The sequence below is a fragment of the Capra hircus genome, chromosome 1, assembly GCF_001704415.2.
Source record: "Capra hircus breed San Clemente chromosome 1, ASM170441v1, whole genome shotgun sequence".
NCBI lineage: Eukaryota > Metazoa > Chordata > Mammalia > Artiodactyla > Bovidae > Capra > Capra hircus.
The window spans coordinates 96,402,387-96,425,634 of NC_030808.1; the positions used below are offsets into that span (position 1 = coordinate 96,402,387).

The 23,248-nt window shown below is 42.3% G+C and overlaps 1 protein-coding gene across 1 annotated transcript in view; it reads left to right on the top strand.

Moving 5' to 3' along the window:
• Nucleotides 373–23,248, top strand: part of SLC7A14 (solute carrier family 7 member 14) — a 115,380-nt gene continuing 92,504 nt past the window's right edge. The window contains exon 1 of the mRNA XM_018047846.1: nucleotides 373–576. The gene's annotated coding sequence lies outside the window, so the exon portion shown is untranslated. The remainder of the gene's footprint in view (nucleotides 577–23,248) is intronic.

Below are 23,248 nucleotides of genomic sequence, written 5' to 3' on the forward strand. Positions count from 1 at the left end.
GTAGCCAGCTTTGTCCAATGTCAAGTCCAGCAGAGGTGGAGCTTCTCTCAGAGGCTGTGCATTCGCAACACATCAACACTGCGGAGTCCTGCCTGGTCCTCTCCCAGGGCGGAGAGCTGCCCGCATCTCTTCCCCTCAGCCTCACGTAGCATGAGGTACTGGAAGCAGCACCTGGGGGCTTAATAGGCCAGGGAGGAGTTGAGAGCGGCAGATAGCAGTGTGTGTGTGTGTGTGTGTGTGTGTGTGTGTGTGTGTGTGTGTGTGTACTGGGGCTGGGGGTGGGGGAGGGGGCGTCTGTTGAGAGGCTTCTGCTCGGTAATGTAAGGGGTTGGGCAGCACACGTGACTCCAGGAAGGCGGAGACAGGCTAGCTGGAGGGAGGACTGCGAGGCCGCGGGGAGGGTGCAGATAGAGGGGCAATCTGAATAATTGAGGAGCTGTTCGGCAGCGGCGGCTGCCTCCTGCTTTCCTTTGCCGCCACCACCCCGCATCACGGGAGAAGAGACAAACCCGGCGCTGTAAGTGAGGACCGCCAGCCATCAGCCCCGGTAGCCAGTTCATCACCTCCAGCCCTCCGGTGAGTGAACGTCCCCCTGTCGCTGTAGTCTGTCCCCCTCCGTGACCCCTGCATCCCAGCTGTAAAATGGGATGATCACCTCTTGTTGAATGAACCAGCGAGCCAGAGCCACCCGGAGCGGGTAAGCAGGAACATGGCGCGGAGGCTGAGGGCGCCCTCCGGGAAGGGGTCTCCTAGAAGGCAGGACGGAGCCGGGTCGGGGTCTCTCCGGCTCTGCCTGCAATGGGGCCTGGATAGCATCCAGGGTGGGGGGACGCCGGGCTCCAACTGCGGGGCTGCCAGGCAGGTCCGGCCCGCGGGAGCTAGAGGCGGAGGAGGGAGCCGTGAGCAGCTTTCGGGCCGCCCAGGTCTCCACAGACGCCGGGCCCGTCCTGTCCCCCCGCACCTTGGCTCGCGCAGCTAGGTTTTCTCGGCGTCTGAAAGAGTCCAACGAGAGAGCGATGCTTTTCCGGCCGAAGCCCGAAGGACGGGCGGGAACAATGTCTGCCCTTTTACATTAGAGCAAACTCTTCAAAGGGACTCTATCTGACCCAGGTGACCTGACAAGGCCATGCGCTCGCAGGGGCATCTGTCCCCAGAGACCGGTGACACACCGGGGGCGACGAGGAGGACGTGATGAGTGAGGTGTCAGGGAAGCTCCCTGAACAGAGGGGGCAACCCTGGGGAGAGGACTCTCACACTTCTAAGTCAGAGCCCGCCCCACTTCCCCATCCCAAAGCACATCAGTGTCCTAAGAATTCAAAGGGCCAGAGTAGGGCCGTGTAGCCTCGCCGGACGCAGCCACAACCTCCTTCTAGCTCTTGAGTCAGCCCCCACCCTCCCCCTCACACACAGGTAGTTTGTATTGTGATTGAAAAGTAAGACAGAAGTCGCCGAATGGCTAGAAGTAAAGTGAAAGGTGGAGAAAAGGTGCAGGAATGCTGGAAAAATAGAGCCCTCATGGGCTCCTGGCACTCCCCACCCCTCCACCTATGCTGACTTCGGTTCTTGGAGGTCTTCAACCGAGAGGTGAAAAGGAACCGGCTCTTAGAAGGTGTTCTCACCGTAGTGGCAGGGCCGGTCTCTGGCCAAAGTTGACCAAGAAACCCAGAATGACAACCCACCTCCCCTCCCCCAACCCCACTCCGACCAGAGCCCCCTCCAGGAAGGGATTCGGGAGAATGCCAGTCCGGAGAATGTGCCACAGACAGGACGGCGGGAGCTGTCCGCGGTGCTGAAAGTTCTGCAAAGCGGCGAGATAACACCGCCGAGGGACTGGAGGCTCACTGCTTGCCAACATTTTTCTCCAAAGCAGAAACTGTGTTAGAACCTCGTAAAGGAAGTCAAGTGGATCAAGTGACCTAGAGAGGGGGCAAAGGTGCTATGCATTCCCCGTTTCTCTGCTTTCCCACCCCACCCCCTACCCCCACCCCTGGATTCCCCTTGGAAGCAGGTTTTCCCCAGTGCTGGGTTGAAGGGCAAGGAGCGGGTGTCACTCTAGGATCCAGCTTTGCTAACTTGAATGGGAACGAATGTGGTGCCTCATTCTGTTTTCTCTGCCTGCGCTGTGAATCTTCCTGTTGGTGAAGTGTTGGAAACACAGTTAGGGTTGTTGTTCTGATAAACGCTACTGTGGCTTTCAAGAACCAGAGAACTGTGAGGCTGCACAAAGGAAGAGGCTTCATTAACGGAGAGACTAACTAGGCTTTCTATTCCTGGCTGAGATTTTTTTTTTTTTTTCTCTTCAGCACCCTCTCTCTCCACCACGCATTATCTACAATGTAAATTTTACATCCTCTGCATATAGATCTCTAAGCAGTCTTGTATGTTTCTTTGAGAGTCTTTTACATTATGGGCTAGATGAGGAATGAACTAAGCCAATTTCAGAAAGCCAAGTTAAGAGACTATTTACTTAAAAAAAAAAACCCTACTATTTGCTGGGCCATATTATCTCATTTAAGTTTCACAATAGCTGCTAACTAAATGTATCACAAAGTTCAGAAAACTGAAGTTATGTATCTCAAATCCAGAGCTTGGATTCAAATTCAAGTCTGCTTAACTCTGAAGTCCAAGCTATTTTCATGCCCTTATTTTGGCATTGACTTTGATGCCAGTGGTTACTGGAGACTATAGCAAGAATCTGTCAAAGGTAGAGGACCAGCTTTGCTTTTCACAGACACTACTGTCTCTTCCAACCCTTTCCTCTTTAATCTGTTCACCCACCCACTGTCACTAACTCCCACCATACCAACTGCTTTTATGCATGCTGCTTGAGATACCACTGTTCACACACTTGAGCTTCAGGATAACAGAACCGTGATAGAGAAATAAAACAGCAGGCTTTCCTGAAAAACAGCAAGGCTTTGGGGAGTCTGGAGGACTAGATCCCACTTGTGCTTTCCTATTTAGAATTACACCCTGGAGTTATAGGGCTGGAAAAACCTTCAAGACCATTAAGCATCACTGTTTTGCAAAAAAGAGAATTTGAGAACCAAAAGATGCTTATTAGTCTAATGCACATGACTGAAAAGTTAGGACTGGAATCCAGCTGGCCTGACTCCAAGGCCAGTGCCCTTTCCACTACTCCCATGATGCATCAAATATTTTTCCATGCCTTTTCTAATTATCTTTGACAAGAACATCAGTAGGACTGAATTATATTCAGTAATTTGTTGGTTTTGTTGTTGTCATTTAGTTGCTAAGTTGTGTCTGACTCTTTGCCACCCTATGAACAGTAGCTCACCAGGCTCCTCTGTCCATGGAATTCTCCAAGCAAGAATACTGGAGTGGGTTGCCATTTCCTTCTCCAGAGGATTCTCCCAATCTAGGGGATGGACCTGCATCACCTCCTTGGCAGGCAGATTCTTTTACCACTGAGCCACCTGAGAGGCACAAACACTCAAAATACAAGTAGTCCTCCTACCTAATTTTTCTTCCTGTTCTTCCTCCTCTGGTCTCACTGTTCCAGTGTTGGCTGACTGAATATAACTGAGATACCTGACCCACATTCCTCAATAACTGTTTTCCCTATACCAACAATTTGCAAATCGGGATGGTGGTATGGCATTTCTTTACTTGCCTTTATGCTGTCTATATTTCCTCTTCTATGATCTGTTCTCAACAAAATAATTTTTCCAAAATCAATTACCCTTAGCATCTTCCTATGTTCTCACAGGTACTTGGAAGAGGCCTCAAAAAGATTTAGGCAAAAATAAGTGATCATCCTAAGTCCTGATATTTATCAATGCTAAGCAGTATGCTAAGTCCTTTCATAAGTCATTGAATTTTCACAATTCTGTCAAATGGACAATTTCATTAGACACAGTCCTAGAGTTCTAGTCCACTCTAACATACAACAGACGGGATACTCTATTCATTTTTGCTTGCTTCTCTTCCAGCCCATAGTAAAATCTCACTTTCATTTTTAATTAGATTTTTGTAGCCTAGTAATCACACTGGCAAGATGAAATTTTTATACTAAATTGGACAGTTCTATCCTGCTCCAAAATGTAGAATTTAGAAATTCAAATTCAGTTCAAATGATGTTATTCTGCTGTTTCATCTCTTAATATTTACCATAACATATTCCTCCCATTTGTTATTCTTTACTTAAAGATCCCCTTATACCTTCCTAATGCTATTACTGACATTCTGCTTCAAACCTGCTCCAGAAGCAATTAAGGCATAACTCATAATTAAATACATAACGTCTATTATATTATCACTGGGTGATTCTGCAAGGATGATGTTGCTAGGTTACTCAGTCCCAGGTACCATAATCTTACACTGTCTAGAACCACTCTATCCAATATGGTAGTCACTAGCCATATGTATTTACCATTTTAATTAGTTAAAATTTAAATGTTAAAAATTCAGCTTCTTAATCATGCTAGCCGTATTTCAGCTGCTTAATAAAACCATATGTGGCCACTGACTGCCTTATTGGACAATGCAGATATATAAAATTTCCAGCATTGCAGAAAGTTCTATTGGACACCATTTCTTTAGAAAGTGCTAAAAACATCACAGCAACTGAGAATATGAAATTGGGAATAAGGACTTGGGACTCTGCTTTGAAACTTTTTCCAAGAAAGGAGAAAAATCTACCTGTGCTGAGAACATCCTCCAAAGCCCAAAGATGCTCAAGACAATAAAGCTAGGAAGGAAAAACATGTATCTCACTGAAGGAGCTGATGACTTCTGGAGTTTAATTTCACATAGATTCCTTTTTGCCATAAAGTCAAATGCTCTATTTATTGTCTTACTGGTTTCCTGAGTTCCAACTTAGAAATAACATAGCTGTTCTTATTCAGATTTCAAATTTATATATCCTTTATACAAATATATATATATATTTATCTTAAGGTAGATAAATAGATCTTAACAAAGGAATGGATGGTAACTAGAAAGATACTCTTTCAGAGAAAGAGCTGAGATATACTCTCAGCCTGATGTTGGTCAAGCATGCCATTCTCAGGCAATTGTTGCATATGGAATCTTATTACTAAAGGAGAGCTTAGAGAAACTGTCTACTCTGGTCTCCGGCAGATCATGCTAGCTTTAATAATAAATACCACTTTGGGGGGAATCATGGTTTATTCATTTCATGGGAACTCTTTATCTCTTAGAGAGGCCTGGATTTTGGAAGCGAGAAATACATTACCTTGGAGCTGAAAAGAGTTTAATTTTCACTATCTTCAGCTTGAGGGATTTGACTGATTTTAGTATCTCAAGAAATAAATAGAACTGACTGTGTAGCTTTTTGAAACTCATGCTGGTAGCATACAATCATTCACTTAATCAATAAAGCAGTTGAGGAGTGTCATATATTTGCACAGAAAGGCTGTGGTCACAGGTGTTTGGAACTCCTATAGCCTAGCACATGGGTGCTCAATAAATATTTGCTGAATTCATACCATTGTTCCAGGTCACTTCATGCCACAGACTCATCTAGCCAAGAAATGAGTGCTCCCCATGGCATTTTCCCTTATCAAATAAAACAGAAGACAGACACAGAACATCAAATCTTACCCTGATAATCACCCTCCTAGACCCTCTGGGGGCATAGGTAGTGATGGCCAAGACAGACTGCCACTGAGAACTGTGTCTTGCTGTTCTCCTCCAGGGAACGACGGACGCATCAGTCCAAGAGTGTTTGATTTCTTTATGATGAAGCAATTTCACAAACAATACTTAAATGGAATTGTATGATACTTTTCACTTTTACCTTAAAGAGACATTTATTTCTTTAAGAAATAAATGATTGGCCTTCATGACTGTTGCAGGCAACTACTATTATTCCTAAGTTCAGAAGGAGCTTAGCTTATGAAAACATATAATAATTAGAGGAGAGCTGACGACATCACAGTTTGGTTGGTCATATAACATTATCCTTTTCCAGAAATAATTGGGCTTTCCTTTAAAATTTTTAACTGGTGATTACTGACAAAAACGAAAGAAAAACATCTTTCTATTCTAACAAGTGATTAAGCAAATGCCTGGAATTAGCTGATTCTCACTTGCCAAAGGCAAAATATTCCAACCCAATAAACTGTCTTACAAATGAGCAAGCTAATCTCCATCATCTGTTCATTTTAAAAATTGTTTCCCTTTGTTTGTTTTAAAAATAATCAGCAAATTTAAAAAAACAATTGCATCCAGGTGTTTGAACATTTTGATGGCAAAATGTTTCTCATAATTGTAAAGATTTAATTGTTCATTAGAGAATATCTTTATACAATATATTATTGTGCCAATATTTTGTAACAATTGCATACCTAACTCTCTTACTTTGCAAACAGAAAAACTGAGGCTGAGAGTGGTCCCTCAAGTTAATAACAGAGGCAGAAACAAGACTTGAGTCTTCTTTCACAGTTCACTACTCCTTGCATCTTTTAACATCATGCATCTTTTCATTAGTCATTAAAATTTTTATCAATGACTTTAGCCACCAAAACTTTACCAGAGATGCTAAGAGTAAGAAAAGGAATGTATCTGGATTTCAGATTATTTCCCTTGCACCCTGGTATGAGCTACTAGTCAAGGATAGTCAACAGGTAGAAATTTCATGGCTGGTATTATAAGGCAGAAGAAAAGCATTCAAAACTTCAGAATCTTTGTTGCCAAGAATTCGAACAAGGATTTTACTTCTCTCACCTTCATTATCTTCATCTTTAAACCAAGAAATTTGGATTACATAGTGTTTCAGGTCCCACAAGCTGTAACATTCTATGGTTCTATGAAATGAGGCTAAAGACTTGAATATGCTGCCTCATGAGCCCAAAGAATCAGAAATAAATGAAGGATTCTTATTTTTACATCATTATTTATTGGAAGCTCTGACATGTCATGACATGTCATACTAGTATTTCACCCAATAACAGCAACAATAATAATGATCATGATCATGATAGCTAATACCCTCACTCTGACCCTAAATGTTGGTAATGTCATTATCCCTTTTTTGCAGATGAAGAACTGGATCCCAGAGTACTTAAATAACCTGCCCAGTTCTCACTTATTCACAGCTGTGCTGGGTCTTCACTGCTACACATGGGCTTTCTCTAGTTGTGGAGACCAGAGGCTACTCTAGTTGCAGTAGTCAGGCTTCTCACTGCAGGGGCTTCTCTTGCTGTGGAGCATGGGCTGTAGGGCATGCAGGCTTCAGTAGCTGTGGTGCACAGACTTAGCTGCCTCGCGGCATGTGGAATCTTCCCAGACCAGGGATAGAACCCGTGTCCCCTGTGTTGGCAGGCGGATTCTTAACCACTGGGCCACCAGGGAAGTCTGACACGTCCTCTTTGAAAACCACTAGTCTCTCAGATAACTGATGTGAATCATTTTTAGGCCACAACATACAAGCCCCTTCTCTGGGGAATTTTCACTTTACCTACATATTCTGGCTAGAATAGCAATCACAAGGTGAATGGAACTTCAGGTTTCTGGTTCTGATGAAGTTACATAGGGATCTGTATTGTCTTTCTGCAAGATGGTTCTTGTCCTCTTGTAAGTTGCGCCATTGATCAATTGTTTCAGTAGTTCAGTACTGAAGGTTGTTGCTTTGTACCATGCTGCTTTTCCCAGAATGCATGAACTGCCTGTACTGCCAGAAATGAATGAATGCTGGTGCAGGATCCATCACCTTTTAACGCTACAAATGTCAGCCTACCACATCTTCACTGTTCAGTAGAGTTTTCTGGCTTTTGCCTCCAGATTTTTCCCTCAGAGTGGCAATCTAGAGAGCTTTTAAGGCAGAGAAGGAGAGCTTCCAGAGTGACATTTCCTAGTGATGGGCTTCTATCAAAAATAAAACTAAAATTTTCAAAATCATGTGTAGAATTCATTTTCTTCTCATTAACCCTACCTTATTACCAAATTAGTCAAATAGAATACATCACAGTACCTATCTACCTCACTGTGGATTTTAACATACACTAAATCTGCTCCTCATATCACAAAAAGGGCCAATGAGATACTCCTTGTGAACCATAAAGTCTTTACAAAGGAAAGGATGGATTTTCTGTCCTTTCTGTTCTTTTCAAAAATAGCTCTCAGGTTGCTGATATCCAGTCCTGAACCTGATCTGACAGCTAAATTAAAGTCTTTAGGGTTAAGAAGATCTTAGACCTAAGCTTGCATGTCTAGAAAATGGTTATTAACAATAGGGAGGCTTCCTAGTTCCTTCTAAAATCAATAGTTCTCAACATCAGGTGCTATCTCACTAAAGGGTATTTTTTTTTATTCTTACACTGGGAGTAGAGGGAGGTATTATCACTGGCTTTGGCAGCCTGGGATCAGGGATGCTAAATATCCTGCATCAGGAAGGACAACCCCTGTACAATTAAAAAAAAAAAAATCCCACCTGAAATGCCAATAGCACTCCTCCTGCACTGAGAAATCATGCTCAAAGTGAGATGCTGTTCCAGCTTCCTAATTCCCCAATTGATACAGAGAATTTACTTTGATATCCTTCCCCAGATGGAATGCAACCAATGTGGAGTCTACAGCAGCTCAGAAGCATTACTGGGATTTCAGTGATTTTATTGAATTCAGGGCTGGTTCACGGCAGACATCAGAATCATGAAGTCTATTCTCACAGCTACGAGAAACCTCAGAAATCACCCCAACCAGCCTTCTCCCTTCCCTATGTTTTAGAGATGAAGTAACTGAAACCCAGAAATGTTAAGTGACTTGCCTAAGGTCAGCCAGGACAAAGACTAGAGCCCAGTCCATCCTCTTTGTTCATAGCATTTTGCCCTGCTCTGTACTGCCTTCAGGAATTTTATTCATCCTTGGAGCACAATCCAGTGTAACACACAGTGTGATTATTAAGTATTTATGAGGCTCCAAGTTTTCCACTGCTCACTATTAAGATATGGTTCCTTCATAACAACCAGGTAAGAGATCAGATCCTGGGCTACTTCTATATAAGAGCATTCTTCTTAGAAATACAGATAAGCAGCATACCCAACACGTGGGCACAGCATTCTTCCCCCGCCTCACACACCCTCCCCTGCCTCCTCGTTTCAAACTGCCAGAGATTATAGAGGCACAGCCTGAACAGAAGGCATCTTAATCTCCGGTGATTCTGTAAATAATATGCTGTTCATGCTTGCATATAAATGATCACAGCCTCTCTACTTTCCAGATGAGGGAGACTTCAGAAAGATGAAGTTGCCTGCACACAGAGCATGTCAGAGAGGATTTTCAGACTCCAAGCACCAGCTCTCTTTGTAGCAGGGTTAAATTTTTCACCCATCTGCACATTCCTAATTATTTATCCAGGATTATGGTCTTAAATTTCGCCTCACAGTCAAGTCAGTTTGTGCATATTTAGATTCTGAAATTGTTTATTTCCTACTTTTCATGCTCTGGCCACCTTTCTTCCACCTTTCATCCAATAGACATCCAATAGAGAGCATCTAAACCAACCCACTCAATTTACAAGAGATGAAACTCTATCTCTGAAAGCCAGAGAGGCAAAGCTGCCAGTTCAAGGTTAGATTCTCTGACTCACCCCCATGCTTTTCCCTCCACACCAAGCTGCAACTTTCCAAGGATAGGTAAAAGAGCATCTTCCCACTCCCCACACACCTCCCACTCGTTGACCAACCCCAGAAGGATGGATGGAAATGACTGACTGCACTGTGCTCTGATGCTTATTCTAGGACCTTGTTTAGAATATCCACAACTTAGTATCCCTCACATTGTATTGATCCATCTATCATACTAAGAAGCTGGTTATGGAGGACACTTTCTAGTCCACAGGATATATATATAATCAATATCATCAAGGCAGAGATCACCACAGAAAACTGTGCCCAAGAAAAAAGAGGGCATGACCCATGGCTCCCATCACTTGATAATGGAGCAAAGTTCATCCCACATTCACTGTAAATGGCAGGTGATTGGATTCATAATTCCAGAAAGCAGAGAACTGGGTAAGTGGGTAGGCTTAAAAGAGTAAGAAAGTTAAAAAAGACAACTCCTAAACCATGTCTGCTTTAGGATTTAGGTGTTTTTCCTGAATTGATCAGCATGTGTACATGCTAAGTTGCTTTAGTCGTGTCCAACTCTTTGCAACCTAATGGACTGTAGCCCACCAGGCTGCTGTCCATGGGATTCTCCAGGCAAGAATACTGGAATGGGTTGCCATTTCCTTCTCCAGGGAATTGATTAGCATGGTACATTTAATTTAATGTACTCAAGGCTTACAATAATAGGGTTTTTCTTTTTTTAGAAAATCAATGAAACATTTTCTATTTAAATTCTTTCTGAGGAATCATTTAAAAACAAAACCAGGTGGTGTTTCAGGAAAAATTGCACTGGAAAGAGAATTGGTGAAGAAATCTAAGAACCCGCTTCTCAGGCAGGGCTTCATACAGTCATGATTGTCTCATCGTCTGACCAGGCTTATTAGGTTTAGAAACTTGATTTTATCAGTTCTATCAAAAGTCTTCTAGCTCGCAGAGTCAAGCCATGCTCCCCAAATCCCAAGAGACTGATTTGATGACTAGATGCCAATACAGTCACTTCCAATGTAGGATGCTTGCGAGGATTGCCCAGGTCATTCCCATCCTGGTATTAGGATAGTAAGAAAACCGAATGAGTGATAGAAGATGACTTGAAAGCACAAGGTCAGGATCAGTGGAGTTGGAGAAGCAGTCTCAGGAAATCTACCATCCATCGGGAAACAGGGACTAGAGAATTCTTCCAAATTCCACCAAGAACACCTTTCAGATTACTGGAATATTGGGCCTTCCAAGTGGAGGATCTTGTTTCCCCGTTCCCTAGTGTTAGAGAAACTTTGGAAAATTATTTCAGTAGAAGGTAGACTTTAGCTTCTGTGCATCCCTCATCTTCTGTTAGGATATTGTTTCATACGTTATAACTTCTTAACTCATAGTTTGTCTTATATTCAGTTACATTCTAGTCTCCTTTAGGGAGTTTTGGTAGATGCCCCAGTTTAAGCACCAGTCATGAATAAGTCACCCTAGTGGTTGGGTTATTTCTCTAAGGGGCAAACCCCTTGTATTTTGTGCAGATTCTATTTATTCCACTTCTCAGAGGGTGCCGTGATCTGACCTTGCTCTAAAAGCACTGGGGCTGGTGTATCCTTGTCAGTAATCTTCATGTGTGGACCCTGACATTTGAAACTGTATTCATTAGTCACTCTCAACCCACAAAAATGCCAAAGGAATCAACTCTCAAAAGGTTTTTAAAAAAAGATCAGACACCATTGTTACCTCTGACAGAAGTCAAACAATCATTTAACTATTTTTATTCTCCCCTTGAGCAGGCTAGTTATCCTAGTTCCAAGCAGGCATAAACTGCAACAGACGGTCTGGGATTCATCTTAAGTTCTTTCCTAGTCACACAGACTTTTGACACACTTTCTATTCCAGCATCAGAACATAGAGGAAGAAAATATCTGAATGAGTATAGACTGTTGTGCCAGAAATAAGTTCCTGATATAGACAACGAAAACATGCCGCCATAAAACTTAACTGTCAAAACAGAAACAAGACTTCTCCATTTCAATACTGTCTTAGTGACTAGCCTGTGTTCTTCTTTTCTGCCCCCAAGTCTATTCCAAACCGGCTGTAAATAAATATTATGGTGCCAACACAGTAATACTAGTAGGTATCTGGGGAGAACCTGTCAGTTGAGCTTTGTGATGTCATCTCTTTACACATGTGATTCCAATATGGCAAGTTACTGAAGTCAGGGATAATTACATAGCTATATCATAATACTTCTGATAATAGTCACAACAGCTCACACGCACTCATTTAATCTGAGGAGTAGGCATATGTATCCCAATTCTTCATATGAGAATTATCAAGTTTAAATGACATGCCCAAGGTCTCAGAGCCAGATTCAGATCTGTGCTACCTGACACCAAAATCTCCCCAATTCATACTACTCATCCACAGTTTTCTTAATTAGTTTATTTATTTTAATTGGAGGATAATTACTTTACAATATTGTGATGGGTTTTGCCATACATCAACATGAATCCGCCACGGGTGCACACGTGTCCCCCCATCCTGAACCCCTTCCCGCCTCCCTCCCTACCCTATCCCTCTGGGTTCTCCCAGAACACCGACTTTGAGTACCCTGCTTCACACACTGAACCTGCACTGGTCATCTATTTTAAATATGGTGATATACATGCTTCAGTGCTATTCTCTCAAATCATCCCACCCTCGTCTTCTCCCACATAGTCCAAAAGTCTGTTCTTTACATTTGCGTCTCTTTTGCTGTCTTACATATAGGATCATCATTATTGTCTTTCTCAATTCCATATATATACATTAATATACTGTATTGGTATTTCCCTTTCTGACTTGCTTCACTCTGTATAATAGGCTCCAGTTTCATCTACCTCTTCAGAACTGACTCAAATGCGTTCCTTTTTTATAGCTGAGTAGTATTCCATTGTGTATATGTACCACAACTTCCTTATCTATTCATGTACTGATGGACATCTAGGTTGCTTCTATGTCCTAGCTATTGTAAACAGTGCTACAATGAACACTGGGGTACATGTGTCTCGATTCTGCTTTCTTTGGTGTGTTTGCCCAGCAGTGAAATTACTAAATCATATGGCAGTTCTATTTCCAGTTTTTTAAGGAATCTCCACACTGTTCTCCATAGTGGCTACACCAGTCTGCATTCCCTCCAGCAGTATAAGAGGGCTCCCCTTTCTCCACACCCTCTCCAGCATTTACTGTTTGTAGACTTTTTGATGGCAGCCATTCTGACCAGTGTAAGATGAAACCTCATTGTGGTTTTGATTTGCATTTCTCTAATAATGAGTGATATTGAGCAATGTTTCATGTATTTGTTAGCCATCTGCATGTCTTCTTTGGAGAAATGTCTGTTTAGTTCTTTGGCCCACTTTTTGATTGGGTCATTTATTTTTCTGGTATTGAGCTGCATGAGCTGCTTATATATTTTGGAGATTAATTCTTTGTCAGTTGTTTTGTTTGCTATTCTCTCCCATTCTGAAGACTGTCTTTTCACCTTGCTAATAGTTTCCTTCATTGTGCAAAAGTTTAATCAGATCCCATTTGTTTATCTTTGTGTGTGTGTGTGTGTGTGTTTTTTCTCATTACTCTGGGAGGTGGGTCATAGAGGATCTTGCTGTGATTTATGTCAGAGTGTTCTGCCTCTGTTTTCCTCTAAGAGTTTATAGTTTCTGGTCTCACATTTAGATCTTTAATCCATTTTGAGTTTATTTTTGTGTAACTTATCCACAATTTTAAAATTCTCTCTGAGACAGACTGATCCTGATATATCTTACATGAGTACATGGATGGCAAGAATGGTTCTGCAAGTGTACTTGCCTTCATGGCTTTGTCAGAGGAGTTAGACCCAGAGGTCCAGAGGCTTGATGTGGAGCCACGAAAAGTCATACTTTTTCCAGGCCTCAGTTACTCCATCTAAGAAAGAAAAATAATAGTGGCTCTTTAGTTATTCACTCATTCAACAAATATACTAGAAACCGAAGTGAGAATGGGAAAAAACACAGGTTAAGAGTTGTTAACAAAAATAGAAACCCCTGTTCAGATTATTGTGGCTAAAATATAGATAATACTAAGTGCCAATGGCCTAGGGTATGTGGAAGACTGCATTCAAGATTGTTTTAGGTTAGTTTCTTAATCAGCAAAGCAGTTTGAATTCTTCTCATGTATCTGTCAAATAAAACTACAGGCCCAACTGACCAGTGTAATGCAAGTTATTACTTATGAAAAACAATAGCCTGGATCCTCAAGGTTCCTGTGAATGGTTTCTGAAGACAAATTTGTCCTAAGTGATGAACAATACATCTTTAGACTTAAATTATTACAGAACTTCAAAGCGCCTTTTCACTTGCCTAAGGAACTCGTTTCTTTCAGTGAAGGCTGAGACTATGTGATTACCCAAAGCAACAACATAGTACAGGAGGACTAATAATCTATAATGGGAGAACTGATGGCAGAGAGATATTTATTAAGCAGACAGAATATGCGATTTGAAATGAAGGGAAGTAGGCCATTTTGAAAGGCCATTTTGTTCAGTTTAAGGAAATTCTTAAGTTTAATCTTGCTGATGAACTAGAGAATATTAAGAAAACACTGAATGAGAGAGTAAAAAAGAAAACTTGCTGTTCAGTTGCTAAGTCGTGTCTGACTCTTTGCGACCCCATTGACTGTAGCACGTCAGGCTTCCGTGTCCTTCACTATCTCCCGGAGTTTGCTCAAACTCATATCCATTGAGTCAGTGATGCCATCCAACAATCTCATCCTCTGCCGCCCCTTTTCTCCTCCTGCCCTCAATCCTTCCCAGCATCAGGGTCTTTTCTGATGACTCTTCACATCAGGTGGTCCAAGTACTGGAGCTTCAGCTGAAGTCAACCCACAAAAAGGAGGGGGAAGAGATGGCATTCTTCCTAAAGCACTTTCCCTAGAAAGGAAGAGTTGAAGTGGGAGGTGCAGAGGCGTTTGCTGGGCGGTGAGAAGTGAGATGCGTTTCCTTCCCCTCAATCAAAGACTTTACCGTGTCCCAGGCTTGAGAGTAAGAGACGTCTCACACATAAATAAGCAGATGGCTCTTTCTTCAGTTCTGAATCATCCAATTTGTCCCCAGTTTGCAGAAGTCACTTGGCAAAAGGCATCATCATGAAGCCATTAACTAATGATTGCAAATTCACCAAGCCTAGAAGCCTAATTTACACACAGGAAACTATTTGGACTTTTAAAGTAATTTTCTCCTGTTAAGAAAAGGGACATCAAGCCTTTCTTAGCATAAAAACAAAACAAACACAGACTCAAAAAATCACACAAAAAATCAAGGGGGAAGCATTGCCATTAGAAAATGAAGGAAATTTGCCAGCCTAATCTCACAGCTTAGCTTGTTTGCAAGGCCAGTTTCTAGTCAAAAAGTAAGATAATAAGAGTTGTAAATGAAATGTTAAAATGTGATTTATGGCTTGGCTGTGTGATATCACTCAAGGTGACCCATTAGCTTTAAATATCAAAGCAAAGTTCTCAGTGTTGGCTTTTTTTGTTTGTTTTTTAATGAGCTATAAGGTGGTCCTTACTGGAATTTATTTGCTGCTCAGCTGCTTGCAGTTTTTTGGAGAAGTGTTTCATTACAAGCTCGATGGCTATAAGATTAGTAAAACTCATCTCTCCTGGACCTTGAATGCTGAGCTAAGGGGATTAAGCTTTAAGCCACAAGCAGTGGGAGCCACTGAAGGTTTTGGTATGGTGAAAGTCATGGCCAGAAGAGTCACAGAAGGTTCTGGAACAGTGAGTGGGATAGCTGCGGGAGACAGTGAGAGGAGGGGAACAGAAAAGTCAAGTCAGGAGATTAAACTGTCAAAAATGTTCAAAAGAAAGACTGTTTCATAGCTGTAGAATCAGGGACCATTGTTATTTCTTGGCTGGTGTTGAATCATGTTGCCTGGAGCTGGAGATGAGCACAGGTCCCAGGACTAGGGCTCAAGAGCACCCTCTCCTTGACTTCACACCTGACCCACGCCCTCCCCAACACTTTCTGTCAGCTGACTGGAACCCCTCTCCACTCATGGTGAAAGGGTTGGTGGGGATGGGCTGGAGTGCAGAGAGTGGTAAACCAGATGAGCTTTGCCTGCCTGGAACCAAGATGGTGCCAAGAAGTCACCATGGGGAAGTAAAGCAGGGGTGGTGGTTTCAGGCCAGCCTCTCTAGCAGCGTGTGCCTCACCTCCACAGGTTTCTTTGCTTTTCTGGGCCTGAGATGCCCCAACCTTCAAACAGAAAGGCTACTGTGGATGATTGCCATGGTTCTTTCCAACTTGAGAATTTATAAAATCAGCAGTGCGTTATTAATTTAAAGATACATTTCATGGACCACATTCAGTTCAACTCCAGGGTGGACGCTGTGCAAAATGCCAAAGCTCCTAAGGGTTTGATTTCCTCCTTTTATTCCCCACCACTCCATTTCTTGTATTTCTCCATTATTTCTCAAATACAGTATTTTTCTCCCATTCTTTTTTTTTTTTTTTTTTCCATTTTCCAGTGGTAGCAGGGAGGGGGCTGTTTCCATAAGACAAGACACTGGGATCATCTGTTTATTGACAGGACAAGGGACTAGTTGGTCAGCTCTTTTCCACATCATTTGCTGATGACCCGCAGTCCTGTACCAGCAGGAAGAAGAAGTTGAACTCAACCTCCCTTCTGACTTTTGTTTTTTAATCACTGCTTTCTCCACCAAGCTTCAGGCTTCCAGATGTTCTAGGCAACTCTCCCTCATTGCCTACAGGTCAAGCAAGATGATTGCTGTTACCCACTTTTCCCTAGGAAAACTAATAAAGAAGGAGGCTATTTATACTGTCTTGCTGTAGTTTAACTTGACAATAATTAATATGCATGTGCACATGTACACACACAGCCCAGCCTCTTGAATGCAACTGCATCTGTTTAACCTTGGCCTGCTCAAATATAACCAGAGAGCAGGGCCATGGAGGCCTCACTCCCAAGGAAACGATTGAACCCTGAATTAGTCACTTGTCTTTTAGTCCCCTGAGCTACTATTCCATTTGAGAACTATCAAATACTTGTCTTGCTCATCTCAGTTGAAGCTGAGCTCAGCTAGGGTCTCCGCTATTTCACTGCCCCACCCCACCCCTAACCCCAGCCCAAGGTTTTCAACCCTCCACTCAGTGTCTCACTTCCTACACCAGCCTGGTTAATAGTCTATACAACTTCGTCACCTCTAAAGAAAGAGAAACAGGCCAGCAGAGGAAGTGAGCATCTATTTCTTCCAGTGCTCACAGCCTAAGGAGGCTAGAGATTTCCTCCTAACAATCCAGGATTCTGCAATGAGAACCAGGTTATTGGATAGCTAGAAATACTTCAAAAATAAAACACTCAATACCCAAGAGAGGCCTTTGTAGATGTACGTGGAGCCCAAAGCTGGAGAGATGAGGAAAGACTTAGTTGCCAAAAAAGTATTATAGAAAATGTAAATTATAATTAAAATTAGAGGGAGCAGTTGATCCAGCCCCATCTCCTAGAGCAATAACAATAATATTTGTATTTTAATGTAATACATACCACGCACTTTCTATACATTAACATGAATTAGCACAACAATCCTAATAAGGTGGGTATTTTTATGCTCATTTTTTTTTTTGAAAAAGAAAAGCTCTTCTCTGGTGGCTCAGATGTAAAGAATCTGCCTGCAAAGCAGGAGACCGGGGTTTGATCCCTTGGTCGAGGAGATCCCCTGTAGAAGGGAATGGAAACCAATTCCTGTATTCTTGCCTGGAGAATCCCATTGACAGAGAAGCCTGGTGGGATATAGTCCATGGGTTCCCAGACAGTCAGACACGACTGAGCAGACTGATAATTTAGATAAAGAAACCAGGCTCAGAAAGACCATAACTCTAACACAGATCTGTCTAACTTCAGAGACTAGAGATGATTACTTCTGCAAAAAGATAAACTGTTGAAACTTAAACTTGGTAAAATAAAACCAAAGCCAGTGTACTGGAGGCAGACCTTTTGGGTCCAGGGAACAGCAGTGTGACCCTGGGCACATCCTTTAGGTCACACTTTCTTGTCTATGAAATACAAATTTGGGATCCAATCATTTCTTCCAACCCAGCACCTGGGAGTGAGCTTTATAGTCCCTGCGTGTCTCTGCCACAGGAGCCAACAGCTAAAATCTTAGCTCAGCATCACAGATCTCTAACAACAGGAAGTGCCACTTCAGAGGCTCTGGAAATGACTCAGAAAATCATTCTGTTCTCCAAAGAGAACCTATAATTTATATGACTGTGATTACCCCACTGGTCAGGGCGTAGGTAACATTCAGCATTCCATTCCACAGCACTCTGACAACCCTGGAGACAGGAGCTGTGCTCAGTTTTTTAAATACATGTGTTTAAAGGGGATAGTTACTCAAAAATGAAACAGGGTAAAAAAAATCAATATTACAACCCACACGTACCTCTTATGTGAAAACCCATTACAAGAACATGTTAATGGCAGGGAGCGCTGGGGTTATTTACCAGCAAGGAGTCTTCACTTAATAAAAGGAATCACCAGGATTCCTAAATATTGTATGTTTATAGTCTGCAGAGACTGAACTTGATGGAGAGATAGACACTAAACCAACGGTGACTGAATGCAGATCAAACCAAAGTGAGAACATGTGTTATTTAAATTGATATCCTGTTTACAAAGGTTTGCTTTACACATAAGCGTTAGGTACCAGTGTTTGCTGAACTGATGTGAGTGTCCCTTTGGTATGGCAGGAGCCCTCTAGGTACAAATCCGGATAGAGGGGCTGGATGCAGGCAGGTGAGGGAGGGAGAAGGAAAGGTGGAGGCGAGATGTGAGGGAGCCTCATTTCTGCTTAGAAAGGCATCATGGCAGTAAAAATTGTATTGACTTTTTTGAAAAAAATGGATGTTGCTAGAAAAGAGGATGATATATGGTGCAATTCTTCGAGTTAAACAACCAAAAATGAACCTTTGTCTAAGCCATCTAGAATATCAATAGGGCTTCTTCAGTCAGTATGTTAACCATTAAAGAGAATTTGACAAGCAAAAGCAATATTTCTTGTAGCAAGGCCGGCAATCAGACAATGCTAGCATAAACAACATCTCCCAGGAGGAATCAGGAAATCTTATTACTGTCTTTGTGGTTTACCATGGCCTGACCCACAAACAACAAAACATTACCAACAACACACTGTGAGTCGCCTTTTAAAGTTTATACCCCCTTTTCACGTGGCATTTTTTTATTTAATCCTTGTCACAACTCTTCAGGGTAAGCAGAGCCAATATATTATCTTTGTTTTGAAGACAAAGAAACAGGTTCAGAAAGGTAGACAGATGTGTTTAAAGACATACACTTTTTCTGTAACAGGTTAATCTAAAACCCTGGACTTCTGACTTTTAGTCCAATGCTCTCTCCACAATACCCCAGTAGGATCTGAGACTTGGAGTACTCTCTTTCATAGGCTTAAGTGGAATGCAGCTCATATGTTTTGTGTGACGATATAGACACAGCAATTTCCCACACTGGGAAGTTTGTGAATCAGTAAACAAATATTTGTTGCAAGAAGTCTGCTCGATCATATATTAACCCTGAAAAAGACTAAAACATGGGCCATGTCCTCAGGGAGCTGATAGCTGTGAGGCCTACTGTGAAGGGACTGGAAACCACAAGATGTATTATCAAAAGTAGTATTAGCATCAGTTAAGCCTCAGAGAATGAAGAGGTGAATCAGAAGGGAAAATGGGAATATGAGGGGAAGAAGGGTTAGTACCCAGGACAGGGCACTAATGCTTAAGGACTTGAAGCCCCAAACAGGAGGGACTGCAGATTTAGGCCCACTGGAAGAGGGGAGTTGAAACTGAGATACCTACACAGATCTAGGACTTTCAAAGGACCTCATTGTCAGTGAAAGGAAACACGAGAAAAATCCTACTCACTGCATCAGTGATCATCAAGGGAGCGGGTCTCTGCCCAGAGTTCTGAATACAAAACAAAAAAGGCTTGCATGAGAAACCAAAACCTTAGCCTTCCCACAAAAGGGTGGAGTCTATCAGAGGGAGAGGGAGAGGGTGGGATGATTTGGGAGAATGGCATTCTAGCCTGTATACTATCATGTAAGAATTGAATCGCCAGTCTATGTCTGACGCAGGATACAGCATGCTTGGGGCTGGTGCATGGGGATGACCCAGAGAGATGTTATGGGGAGGGAGGTGGGACGGGGGTTCATGTTTGGGAACGCATGTAAGAATTAAAGATTTTAAAAATAAAAAACTAAAAAAAAAAAAAAAAGGGTGGAGTCTAGATTCACACTACTCACTCAGTATATGAATTCCAAGGCTAAGAATTTAACATAAAAACTGGGCCACAAATACCCATAAGGCAGCTTTCACAAAGGCTTCCCAGGTGGCCCAGTGGTGAAGAATCTGCCTGCCAATGCTGGAGACAAAGGAGACACAGATTTGACCCTTGAGTCAGGAAGATCCCCTGGAGGAGGAAATGGCAACCCACTCCAGTATTCTTGTCTGGAGAATCCCAGGGACAGAGGACTCTGGTGGGCTATAGCCCATGGGGTCGCAAAGAGACACAACTGAGCAGCTAAACAGCAACAACCTTGCAGAAGAAAAATGCAAAAAACTCTGAAAGGATACTCTGACCACCCAGGCCAGATGAGATATCCCAGACAAAATAAACTCCCCTGACGTTTGCTTACAACCAAAAATTTAAAAACATATAAAGAAATATTCTCCCATGAGTCAGAATGGGTCACACAAAGAACTGGAGATTATCCCAAGAACCTGAGCATTACCCCAGTTAAATTCTCTTTTGAAGCAAATTTTACATTAGCTATCAGAAGTGGAAAGAAACAGCATGGGAGGTCTACATTTGCCATGATGTTTTAGCGTTTTCCATTTTAGGTTCTGAAAACCATCCCTCTTTATTTTGAAGATTCTGTTGGCCAAATAATTTCAATAGCTGTAAGTCTCCATGACACCATGATAAAATGAACTTTAAAACAGAAAAGGAAGAAAGAAAAACCACAGATCTAGAAAAGATACATTCACTGTATCTAACAAAGGATTAGTAGAAATCACATGTATTTTAAAATTCCTGCAGATATATTAAAAAAAGAAACAACACAGTAGAAAATGGGCAAAGATTAGAAACAAGTAATTCTCAGAAAAGGTAAAGAAAAAAAAGTTGTACTTAACAAATTGAATAATCAGAGAAATACTTAACAAATTAAATCCACTGAAGTCTCTCTAAACCTATCATTTAAGCAACAATTTTAAAGTCTCATAACACTAGGTGTTGGTGATGATGTGCAGAAACAAGAAGTCTTACATATGTCTGATGGAAGAACAAATTTCTGCAACCACTTCCGAAAGAAATTTGGCAATATCTTGTAAAGTTAAAGTTACTTTACACCCCAGTAACTCCAAGCACACATGTGTAAGGAGACGTACTTTGCCAACAAAGTTTCACGTAGTGAAAGCTATGGTTTTTTCAGTAGTCATGTATGGATGTGAGAGTTGTACTAGAAAGAAGGCTGAGTGCCAAAGAATTGATACTTTCAAACGGTGGTGCTAGAGAAGACCCTTGAGAGTCTCTTGGACTGCAAGGAGATCAAACCAGTCAATCCTAAAGGAAATCAACCCTGAATACTCACTGCAAGGACTTGATGCTGAAGCTGAACCTCCAATACTTTGGCCACCTGGTGCAAAGAGCAGACTCATTGGAAAAGACCCTGATGCTGGGAAAGATTGAGAGCCAGAGAAGAAGGGAATGACAGAGGATGAGATGGTTGGATAGATCACCGAATCAATGGACATGAGTTTGAGCAAATTCTGGGAGATGGTGAAGGACAGGAAAGCCTGGTGTGCTGTAGTGCATGGGGTCACAAAGTTGGACACAGCTTAGCAATTGAACAGCAACAATTCAGTAAGAGATTACACCTGAGTTATAATAGATTATCTAGACTAGATAAAGCAGAAACATTACTTTTCCAACAAAGGTCCATCTAGTCAAGGCTATGGTTTTTCCAGTGGTCATGTATGGATATGAGAGTTGGACTGTGAAGAAAGCTGAGCGCCAAAGAATTGATGATTTTGAACTGTGGTGTTGGAGAAGACGCTTGAGAGTCCCTTGGACTGCAAGGAGATCCAACCAGTCCATTCTAAAGGAGATCAGCCCCGGGATTTCTTTGGAAGGAATGATGCTAAAGCTGAAACTCCAGTACTTTGGCCACCTCATGCAAAGAGTTGACTCATTGGGAAAGACTCCGATGCTGGGAGGGATTGGGGGCAGGAGGAGAAGGGGACGACAGAGGATGAGATAGCTGGATGGCATCACTGACTTGATGGACGTGAGTCTGAGTGAACTCCGGGAGTTGGTGATCGACAGGGAGGCCTGGCGTGTTGCAATTCATGGGGTCGCAAAGAGTTGGACATGAGTGAGCGACTGAACTGAACTGAACTGAACTGAGAGACAGATTAACTTCAAAATTAAAACTCTGAGTGAAAACGTTAGTTGATTCTATTTTTAAACATTCTGAACACATACAAAACCATCTATAAGGATACAACTTATGTGATTTAAAAAATGTTTAAAACATCTGTGGGGATGATGAATATCATCTCCAGGATAGCAGTTACCTCTACAGAGAAAGAAGGAAGCAAGGAAATAGAAGAGTCTTAGCTTTGGAGAAGGCAGTGGCAATCCACTCCAGTACTCTTGCCTGGGAAATCCCATGGACGGAGGGGCCTGGTGGGCTACAGTCCATGGGGTCGCGAAGAGTCAGACACGACTGAGCGACTTCACTTTCACTGTTCACTTTCATGCATTGGAGAAGGAAATGGCAACCCACTCCAGTGTTCTTGCCTGGAGAATCTCAGGGACGGGGGAGCCTGGTGGGCTGCCGTCTATGGGGCCGCACAGAGTTGGACACGACTGATGTGACTTAGCAGCAGCAGCTACTGATTGGTACCTTTTATTTATTTCCAGAAAGAAAGATCTATAGCAAAAGTGGTAAAAATATGTTAAATAGGAGCAGATATCATTTTGCTTCCTAAGCTCTTTTTAAAATAGTTTTATTTATTTATTTTTGGCTGTGCTGGGTCCTCACTGCTGTGCGGGCTTTTCTGTCGCTGTGGTGAGTGGGGGCTGCTCTCTAACTAAGGTGCATGGGCTTCCCATTGTGGGGGCTTTTCTTGCTGTGGCTCCTGGGCTCCAGAGCACAGGCTCAACAGTTGTGGCACACGGGCCTTAGTTGCTCCACTGACATGCGGGATCTTCCCAGACCAGGGATCATTGGCAGGCTGATTCTTTGCCAGAGAGCCACCAGGGAAGCCTCTGCTCCCTACACTTTTGCTTATGTGAAATATTATGATTAATACTATATTTGCTTATGTGAAATATTATATTTCACATTGCTTATGTGAAATTTTTGCTTATCTGAAATATTTCATAATGTAAATTTTTTAATGTTTTATTTTAAAAGTTGACGCACTGTGCCTAACCCCGTATCAGAGAGCAAGATGGCCTCAGTGAGGTTGGCAGGGACTGAGAAAAGTTTTCCTAACCATTACTGAGAGAGAGTAGAATTTAGAGGTCATAGTCCCACGGAGAGAGACGAGGAATGAGACCATAAGGTACACC